This window comes from Pleuronectes platessa, chromosome 21 (genome assembly GCF_947347685.1).
Source record: "Pleuronectes platessa chromosome 21, fPlePla1.1, whole genome shotgun sequence".
Lineage (NCBI taxonomy): Eukaryota > Metazoa > Chordata > Actinopteri > Pleuronectiformes > Pleuronectidae > Pleuronectes > Pleuronectes platessa.
Genome location: NC_070646.1, coordinates 3911958 through 3923093, shown reverse-complemented (window position 1 = coordinate 3923093; position 11136 = coordinate 3911958).

Genomic DNA, 11136 nt, shown 5'->3' with positions numbered 1-11136 from the left:
GAGGAGGTTGTTGTGCTGCAGACTTCTGTGACTTGTTGCCTCATTGGAAGTGGGACATGTCTTTGAAAGCTGCTGCACACGGTTTGTGTTGAGGCATCAGTCAAATGTGTCAGTGGCTGTTATGCAAAAGCATTTATGGAAACGAGCAGACCCACAGGTTACAGGGGGTTCACAGGGGTAATGATGGGTTTTCTTTGTGCAGTTCTCATTTTCCAACTTTTATATAAGCTGAATTAAACCCTGAGGTCTACACAGAGACAGCTGCCAACCAGGGTATAGAAAGTAACTCCATTAATGTGTGAATCGATTCTATCAAGGCAATATGATTCAAATTTGTCGTTAACTGTCTCCTGGCTGATTGTTGTAGTTTTATGAGATAGAAAAATGTGAAAAATCTGACACGAGTCAATGAAAGTTACTGTAAACAACAATCCTGCCACCTAGTGATGAAGATGCAAACTACAAATGCTACATCTCCCCATATGTGTGTCCATCTTTTATCTATGCTGCTTATCCAGTGTATCACAAGGCTAATATATAGAAACAACCATAAAGATAGATAAATAGATAGCAGTTCCCTACAGTGTGATTAGCTTGGTTCCTACTGAGTAAATACACTTTATTATTCATTGTACGTTTTTATTTTGTAGCACAACTATTCATTCATGACTTCGATATGAACATTAGGTAAACAGCTCTCGAGTCTTGAGGATAAAGATCAAAGTATGAAGGAGAACTACAATTGAACTTTTCTTCTACGTTTTAAAGTACGTTTTCATCACAGCAAAATACAAATATTCATGCAAAAATACAACACAAACATGTTAAAAGAAATGAGAAACAACATATAAGAACAAAATAACAGGAAAACTCATAAAAACATGTCCCAATGGGACAAAAAAACTGAGCTTCTACCTCAGCCTGAATTGAAAGGAAGGAGACGAGGTGAGTTAAGTTTTCCTGCAGCATCCGCACCTGAAACGATCCAGTTTCCCAATGTTATGCAGGTAGAGAAGAGGCATGACAGCAGATCCCAGACTGGAAGTAATGGTGGCCGGAATAGAAATGACACACAGTAAGATTTGAATGTCGCTGATGAGAGAAAGGCCAAATATGTACATGAGCACTGGTGGAAGGTAGGAGACGAGAGTCAGGACCAGGCTGTCGATCAGGGTCTGAAGAGCTCTCTGCTTCTGCGGGTGGATGTTTTTCTTGCCTTGTTCGGACTTGATCAAAGTGTGAAGGATGAAATAATCACACACGCCAATCATTGGAATGGCTACTATAAATGGCGCTGGGATTAACATGGTTATGTATAAATGGGTGTGAGTCATTGATACGAGACCATAGGCAACCGTCAAAGTCCAGACGATGGCGGCCATCACGACCCGGGGCGTCATACTCTTCCTGGTACGATAGGTGATTGGATGAACCACAGCCAGGTAGCAGTCCAGACACACGCACACCATCAGCAAGGGTCTCCCACACATATTCAAGCCATAAACACCGTTCCAGATATAATCAAACCATACATGCTGCCAAAATAAGTGATTTATCATTGCAGGTGGGATGAAGGCCAAGAAGAAAGCATCCATGACGGTTAGGTTCAGGATGAAAAAAGCATGTGGTGTGAGGGGACTTCCTCTCCTGCGAGTCTGAAACATCTCCCAGAGGATCGCAACGCATGCAGGAAAACCAACAACCGAGCACAGCAATGTGCAAAAGACCCATATGTACTTGCTTGACTCATAACCTGAGCATTCGAAAAAATCATAGTGGGATGAGCCAGAGGTGTTGGAGCCAAAATGTGTCCGAAGCATCACGACTGGGCAGAGCAGGAGATTTCAAGACCTGAGGGAACACAGGTGTGGTGTTTAAGAGCATGAAAAATACGTTCGTGATAAAGAAGAATCTACAACAAACAGGAACCCCGTCAGAATACTGATCCCTGCTGGTGAACACTCTACCTTGAGGAGGTTGTTGTGCTGCAGACTCCTGTGACTTGTTGCGTTGATGGAAGTGGGACACGTCTTTGAAAGCTGCTGCACACGGTTTGTGTTGAGGCATCAGTCAAATGTGTCAGTGGCTGTTTTGCAAAAGCATTTATGGAAACCAGCAAACCCACAGGTTACAGGGGGTTCACAGGGGTAATGATGGGTTTAATGGTTGTTATCCAAAACCAGTGTTTTCTGTGTTGACTCTGCACCATCAGCTGATCTCCTCTGAGGTGACGGGCAGGTCAGCGGCGTCAGTGAAGCACAAAGAAAAGCTTTTTAAATACTTAATTAAACAAAACAGTGAGTCCCAGTGCACAGCAGGTTCAGTCGGTGGAGGATGCTGTCCCCTCTGAGTCTGTTGCTTCTGTCAGTTGACTTCTGGATTGATGGTGGTGTTGCTGTTTCTAATCTGTGTCTCAAGTAGTCACATTATTTTCTGCACGTCAACTTTGTTTTATACAATATTTAGGTCGAGGCTTTAAAAATAAGCCCCGCCTCCCCGTGAACTGTACATTATTATTTGTAATTTTCCATTTTTTTGATCTGTTCTAAATAAATCTGATCAAAAACTTGATAGATATTTTAGGTTTTAAGTGAAAACCAATGAGGTTCCTCCTCCGGGCAGAATGGATAATATTTGTCTTTTGATTTATCATCCGGGACCATGAATGTCGGAACAAAATATCATTACATAAAAACAACATGGCTTAAATGAGGAGGAAATATGAGTTTTAGCGATGATCTTGGAAAAGAGTCGATGCCAAAAGAGAGGGAAAAATATGTAAAGCTAATAATAATAACGTATAGAAAACACTCCGAGCCTTTAAATAACCATCGACCTCAGCTTCTCGGAGGGGATGTAAATGTTGATTTAAATGTAAATTTGCAAACTGTTGTTGTTGCAGTTGGAAAAAGAAAAACCCAAAACCAAATCAGTTGTCATTTTTTTGTGCTCTCCAGCTGCTTTTCCGTGCAGAGGTCGAGGAGCTGCTTTAGGAGGAGAGCAGAGACATTATCTTTATTATTATAAATTATTATAAGTTTGATTTCTGCAGCCGCTGACGTTGACCACAAGGGGACGTCCTTCTTCTGACACACGTGTGAACTCGTCTCAACGTTGTGACAGTAAACACATGTTTGTCGACATCAAACCTGAAAACTACGATAGAGCCAGAACTAGAGAGAAGAAGAGGCTTTGATGTCTGCAACAGAATCTCTGGATGGTCTTTGAAGTTAATCTCATTCACCGAGATACGTTTGACCAAAGCATCTAAACAGCACAGTCACATACACAATACTGTGTGAAATTCAATTGACTGCAGTCAGTCAATTGCTCCTGTGGTACAATACTAGAAACTGTGTTTTTGTGTTTCCTCTCATCTTGTCTCAATGTCTTTCTGTCCTGCTGGATGGAAAAACAACCTGGTGTCCAACAGCTACTGAGCAGAATCAGGCCAGCAGCATGTGGTGTTTAGTAACATGATTTTCTTCCTGTCCAAACAAGATAAATCGATTCAAATCAAACCTCTTCCCCTCATCTCCGTCTATAGCGGATGACCACCAGGCTCTAATCTGGGACATCCAGCAGATGCCGGGGGCCATCGAGGACCCTATGCTGGCCTATACGGCCGAGGGAGAGATCAATAATGTACAGTGGGCGAAACCATTCTCAGCAACGTTCACAGGACAAAGCAACAGTGTTGTGTTGGTGCCAAGTTGATGCAGATGACGTGTGTAACGTTTTTCACAATAGCTGCTTCCAGGCACGTAAATATCTGACTAAACTGACTCGAGCATTTCTGTTGTCCCATGCGAGTTCCTCTGGTAGATTTCAGGAAGACATATCTGGAAAATATCCAAGCTGATCCCACTGCTTGACCTTGTTACACAACAATACCAAATCGCACTGCATCAGAAAACTGGAACAAGCACCGAGACAAAAACAAGTGTTGCAAGGTTCAATTCCCTTCAGTCTCTCAGCAGGTCGTCTAATCAACCAACAGACAGTTACACGTTGTTTGGCCTCAATATTTATACATTTTCATTCGTTTCATTGTATTCACTTGTTTTTGTGATTTATATAAATGTGTTTTATTCCACTGAAAACCAGTACATAACAGTTTAATGGTATTAAATGACCATAATCTGTCATTTCTGCAACATTAACTTTATTAACCTAACTTAATTATAAACAGAAACAAACAACCCCCCCTTTTCATCACAGTTTAAACCATTACACACACATTTTATTTTTTATATGTAGACAATAGGAACTCAGCGACTCATTAACACACTGATGAGACTTTATATCGTACAAATGTACAGTTAGAAATGATAGATTGAGAGAAAAGAGATTGTAACTGTGTGGAAACTGACACAAGATCACGAGCGCTGTCAATCAATGTCAACGCTGATGTGACAGTGGAATCAGAATCTGGCTGGAAACACAAGTGGAGCAGGGTCGATAAAAACCTTTCTCTGAAGTAATCGGAACCAATGCATCTTGGTTTATTCTCCACATTCAATGGCTCCTCTTCAAAATGGTTTTATGAGAAATTCAGCCCATGTGCCGGGGGCAGGTTTTCTTAAATGAGTATTTGGACATTGTTGGAAATTTAACAAACCAAGTTTGATGTACTAGCTCTGATTTACTTTTTCTTCTAAATCTAGAGAGAACCAGATGAGCCTATTCAAGGTGGAAACTTTTCCTTTATTCGTGCATAACAATATTGCTGATGGATTTGTGGACTCAGTGTAAATCAGGCTCTAATCTGTGATAGAGACTCGGACCTGATCAGCAACAGGAAGAAAAATACAGAGAATTGAACCACAACAGAAGTGGTTTCACAAAACGGAAACCATGAAGATCTGACTCATGCACAAACTGTAAATCAGCAGATGTCTTGTGGGAAGTGTGATAACTGTAGTACACATCGCTGACTGAGTGTAATCCTGTGTGAGTCAGAAATCCTTGCAGGCCTCCACTATCTGATGTTGAGACACTACTTCCTGTCCTGTATTGATAGCAGATTATTGGACTCTTCCTCACATCTTCAAGCAGCGGTGTTTTACTACTTTCTCTCGGTCACACTGTCTCTTCTACTGCAGGCGTTCAGATGACGGGCAGCACCGGGTCAGACAGATGCTTCTGGATCTCAGACAGTCCCGAGCTGATGTCCAGGTTCTCCGGCAGCGACGGGCAGCGGAGGCTCCCACACAGCCGGGGGTTCTCCACGAGGGAGGATTTGTCTGACGGCCGGGGCGGCTCAGGAGTTAACCCCGGACGGGTCTCCGCTTCGGGGGTGACGGTCATGAACATGGTGTCGTCCGAGGCCACGGTCACGGGGATACCGCTGGACAGAGACTCCTGGGACCTCTGGGTGAATGTGGAGAGGAGACATGAGAACGTTTCACTTTCAGGTGAAAGGGATCTATTGGCAGGAACTGAATATAAAATAATCCTAGTGATGTTTTCCAAAGTGTGTTTCATCTAAATTGTACGAATTGTTATTTTCTTTACCCTAGAATGGGCCTTTTATATTTAAATACTTTATATTTACATCAAGAGCAAGTCCTCTCTACCAAGGCGGCCATGTTTTTTTACAGTAGCCCAGACTGGACAAACTAGACTTCTTTTGAGTTTTTATGACTGAAGGCTACCACAGGTTCTCTTTCTCTTTGGAAGGGGAGGGCGGGGTGAGGGGTATTTAGCTGCAACATGCAACTCCACCACTAGATGTCCCTAAATCCTACACACTGAACCTTTAAGTAAAAGTATAAATTACAAGTGGATTGATATTTATTAGTGTGTGCAAGTTGGCGCAGATCCAAATAAAATCTTCATGGATTGAATTTAAATGTGATTTCACATGGAGACCTTTTAGTTGTGGCATTAGTCTTTACCTGTGAGTCCATCTGTATGGGAGAGTTGGGATACATGCTGTGCACCACTGGTGTCCCAGTCCCATACAGACTGGGTGAGTTGGAGGGGAGGGTACTGGATGATACAGTGCTGTAAGCTGGAGGCACGGGAGCCATCTGCCTCTGGAGAAGCTGGAGGATGACGCTGATGTCGGTTGTCATGCGAGTCTCCAGTCTGGAGAAGAACGTGGAAAGATAATCTTTACGCACAGAAGCTACAGAGAAAATACTATTTTAATGAAACTTAAACTTTATAAGGAAAATAAGGAGTATAAGGAAAATTCACCTGTTGAGCTGTGAATGTAAAACCTCCAGTCGAGACTCCAGCTCAATGGGCCGTTCTTCTGTGAACGGCGGTGGATGGTATGAGTTGCGGACAGAAGACGATCGCCATGCGCGGCCAGAAAACTGCTGTGACTGTCGGTCAGGCCAGTAGCGATACATCGCCGGCACATTCACAGATGAAGCTGAGGAAAATAAAACAAGTATAATTCATATAATTAGATTGTAAGTTTTTACAAAGTTCACATCCTGTGTCTCCTTCCAGGACAATCGAGAACGCTGTCCACCCACCTTGGTGTCCTCTGTCCCCTGCTTCCTTCCCCACTGATGTGCCAGTCGGGGGCAGCAGCTGCACCACAGAGGGGGAGTAGTCCCGCGCGGCATCTTCTGGAGGACAAAGCTCTACTTTGGCCCCGTGAGCAAGCGTCGTCTCCAGGTCCTCGCTGGACTGGGAGCACGGGGATCCACAGCTGCAGCGGTCGTCCCAGTGGGCCTGGGAGGGGGAGTGACGATGACGTAAGGACTGAAGGGGGTAAGAATCCTCATGATCGATTCCATCTGTTCACGGAAGAGAATTTCCAGAACTCAAGTTACAGTATTTATCTACACAGATCATCAGTATTACTTCTTTGCAGTACAACCTATGCAGTAATTTATCAGAGGATTGATATAAAAACACTCAACTCACTACATATCTCACCTGGTCGGATTCTGCAGTCCAGGGAGTGGAGCTTGTGTCTTGGCTTGTGGTGATATCCACAGTCGTCTCCAGAGTCATCAGTTGTTATTATTGGTGGGACTTGATCGGCCTGATGAACACAGGGGGAAAAAAGACATTCTCACGATTCTGTGATATACAAAATACTAAGGTCTTATCTGTTTCCTTAACAAAAAGCGTCCAACGTACGTCTCTCAGGTCAAAGGTCATCTCCAGGTTCCTCCAGAACTTGTCTGCAAAGCCGGGGTAGATATCCAGCACCTCCAGCAGGTCTTCCCTCTGGATGCGGTGCAGGTCACAGTAGGTGATGGTTTGCACGTCGGAGTTGGACCTCCCCGGGTCGTCATAGAGGTGGAAAGGCTCGCCAAAGATGTCATTCCTTTCTGCAAGAGCATGAACATGTTTTATTCGAGTAGCTGCTGTCTTTAAAGTTTGATTTAGGAGATTTTCAGGCGCTACTTTGTAATTAGATGTTACCTAATACGGCTACCACCAAATCATCCCTAAGGATCTTGATCGAACCACGCGAGATGAAGAACACGGAGTCCAGGATGTCTCCGTAGTGGATCAGGATATCGCCTGGAGGAGCGTGGACTGTCTTGAACCTCTTGGCCAAGGCGCGCAGACACGCTTGACTGCCTCCGCGGAAGGCCTTGCAGTTCTGCAGGAGGGATCTGTTCAGGTGCAAACAGATGTCGGCCTGCAGTGACTCTGGAAACCCCTTCAACACCTGAATATGGGACAAAGACAATCGAATAATCAGCGATTAGAAGCAAAACCTGATCCCTGAACAACCACCTGCAAACTGTCTTCGTTTTGACTTACAGCGTTCATGTCGATGCCGTTTGTGTAGGCCCAGGCGTGCTGGAAGTACTCCTCCAGCCTCTGACGCAGGCAACCAGGGATTTGGTGGAATCGGATGAACTCTTTGACTCGCAGCATCTGGGTGTGGTAGCGGGTTGTACCCGTGTACAGCCGCTGGATGATGGCAGACACGTTCCCAAATATGCTGGCATACATTAGAGCTGAGGCAGAAGAGGACACACACAATCGAACAATAAGACCCAGGATATTTCAGTTGACTAATGTTTATGAGTGTATTTAAGGCCAGTCATTTTAACAGTGTTGCTCAACTCACATCCGATCACCATGACGCAGATGGAGAAGATCTTCTCTGAGTTGGTGTTTGGAGAAACGTTGCCGAACCCGACGCTCGTCAAGCTGCTCAGTGTGAAGTACAGAGCGGTGACGTATTTGTCTTTGACCGACGGACCGGAGCTGGAGTCACTGTCGTTGTACGTCTTGCCCAGCTGCTCAGCCAGGTTGTCCAGCCAGCCGGTCTCCGTGTAGGGCCTCTCCACAAAGCCGATGGCGTACCAAATGCAGGCCAACCAGTGGGCGATGAGGACAAAGGTGCACATGAGTAGGAAGAGGACGGCAGCTCCATATTCTGAGTATCGGTCCAGCTTTCTTGCCACGCGGACCAATCGTAGCAGCCGAGCGGTTTTCAGCAGGCTTGTCAAGGTGGCCATCTTTGGTGTCCGATAACAGCAGGGAAGAAGAGGTTAGGCATGGAAATGACCATTCGATGAAGAGTAGCTTTAAAAACCGTAACCTCAGTCAAGGGGGTTACGTTTTACCCCTGACCATTTGTAAGCACGATTACGGAAGAACTGCGAGATGGACTTCCACAGAGCTTGATGGAAGGATGCGGTTTGGGTCAAAGAAGAAACCATTAACATTTGGTACTGTGATAGAAATTTTACTATTAGGGCAATGATTGATATGAGGAACTACTTTGATGTTTTGAAAGATAACAAATGTTGCCTGAGAAGTCAGGGTTGCACTCAAACCTGTTATGTGACATCCTCACTGACGAGGTCACCAAACAAAGATTTAACAGAACAGAGGATTTGTGTTTGTAAACTACTCAAGGGATCTTGAAAAACAGATGCTACATTCCAAAGGTCTGGGAAAGATTAGGTGACAGGATATTGGTCACCTATTGTTTAACATGAAAGAGGTTGATCGATAACATTTATCTCCTCTCTAGGAGGGGCTTGGAGATGTATAAAGTGTTGCTTTTCCTGTATGTCATTGCTCATTGTATGAAATCTATTCCATGGTCTTGTACATTGATGCCCATCTGCAGATGTAGAATAAACTTCCAGAAAGACATTGTAATGACTTGTGCTTGACTATTGAGAAATTCCCATGACAGTACCAATCCCGATCAGGGGGGGATCCAAGATATCAAGGAATTTGTTAAAGCTTGATTGAAATTAAGGGGATTTTGGGGCCTTGGCGAATTCAGTAGTTACTTCTGCTCCCTGATTCGAAACTGCACCAAAATGTAATGAGTTCTTCCCTTACCCAAACAGCCTACTTCAACTAAGTCTCGTCAAAATATACACAGTTGTCTTTGTGTAATCTTGGTCACAACCAAACGGACAGAGTTGAAAACAGAACCATCTTGTCGGAGCTGTTTCTGAAACCAAGACACTTGAAGACAGCTCAGTTATATCTAAGGATCACTGCCAAAATAATAATAACAGTGAGAACAATCAAAGTTCTTACCTCATCAGAGCCAGATCTGAATATGAGAAGGTCAAAGGGGATCGCTGCAAACAGATCAATAGGGAACCAGCCTTTAATATAGTGCTTGGCGATCCGGCTCGGCTGTGTCACCACCTCGTCGTTCTTGTCCACGTACGTCGTGCGAAGGTTGATGACTATATCCACAATAAACAGCACGTCCACCATGAGGTCCACCACATTCAGAGGGTTACACGTGTAGCCACAGATCCTTTGACGTAAATCCCCGTGCACGTCCAAGAGGAAGGTGGCCGAGTAAGGAGTGAAGACGGCCGTGTAGAGGACCAGCAGGAGAATGATCCAATCCCAAAACGCCTTGAAGGTGCTGTAGTGAAGCAAGATCAGCCATGTTGTATCTGGCACCTGGAGTTTGTATTCAGGAAGCACATCCGACTCCAGAGAAAGTACCTGAGCATAAAGAATTCAGCAGTATGCAATGATTCTCACGTACAAACACAGAATTTCAGTCTTTCAGGGGGAAACTTCATGTTAAACTTTTAGTTGCAATTTGAGAAAACAAGATATTCTGATGAAGTGGACACTAAACCAAATACATTCTCTAGAAGAAACAGGTTTCTGATCCCAACAGACCTTTGTAGAAGACGCAGTGTTTTGATGGAGCTGGTGGAGGCTGCACGCTCTACGACCTTGTAATTCCAACATATCCTTGACCATCGTGTCATTGGTGAATCTTGGACTTTACTAAAGTTTACATCCACTTAATATTTATAGAATTCAATTTCAAGATCGCAAAAGATAAAAACCCGAGCAAAGGTACAGGAGCAGAGTGCTGTAATCAACCCGGCCTGAGCTGACTGATGCTGGTGGCCTGGAGCTGTAATGATAAACTGGGCGTCACAGACACACGACACATGAGTTCATGTGCTGCCAAAGTCCTCATGTTCTCTCTCGCTCAATTTCAAAGTGATGCTTGCTGCCCTGATAAATCTCGCTGATAGAACACGCAGCTTCACAAACAGGTACCCGTGAAAGACCATCAGATAAACAGACACGCAGACAGGGATCGACACGTGACCCTGTGCACCAAGGTCGCGGGGTCATTGCAAAGACTTCCTTTGTGTTTGTTTCATATCAGCGTCCTGCGAGTGCAGTGATGCAGAATGCTGAGCCCCGGGGCTGCAACAGCAGCAGCAGGTCTCACATTGAACTGTGGCTACATGTAAATTTGCTTTTCACACCCAGGAGAAAAACATTCAGCCGCTAAACAACCTACTGATTTTCCACCAGCAGGTTAATAACACCAGTTTTCCATCATGCCAACTTCCTGGAAGGCTCTTAAAATAACCTGACAATCCTCTAAAGCATCATAGGCCGTTAGTGTCACGGACTCTCACTTGAAATTTGGTCAAGAATGAGTGTGTAAACTGTTGAGTGAGCCCTGTGCGAGGTTCCTGGCCCCTGTACCTGCGTGACCTTCTCTGTGACGTGCTGAGAGCAGTCCTTCACCTTGGAGGGGCTGAGCAGCTCCGCCCTGGGGGTTGGAGGCGAGCGGCACTCGGGGCCCCTGCTGCCGGCTCCCCCGCTCTTCATAAGGTCGGACTCAGACATGGAGCTCTGCTGGATTACAGGTTATCCCATTATTTATTTATACTTAGGCCACAT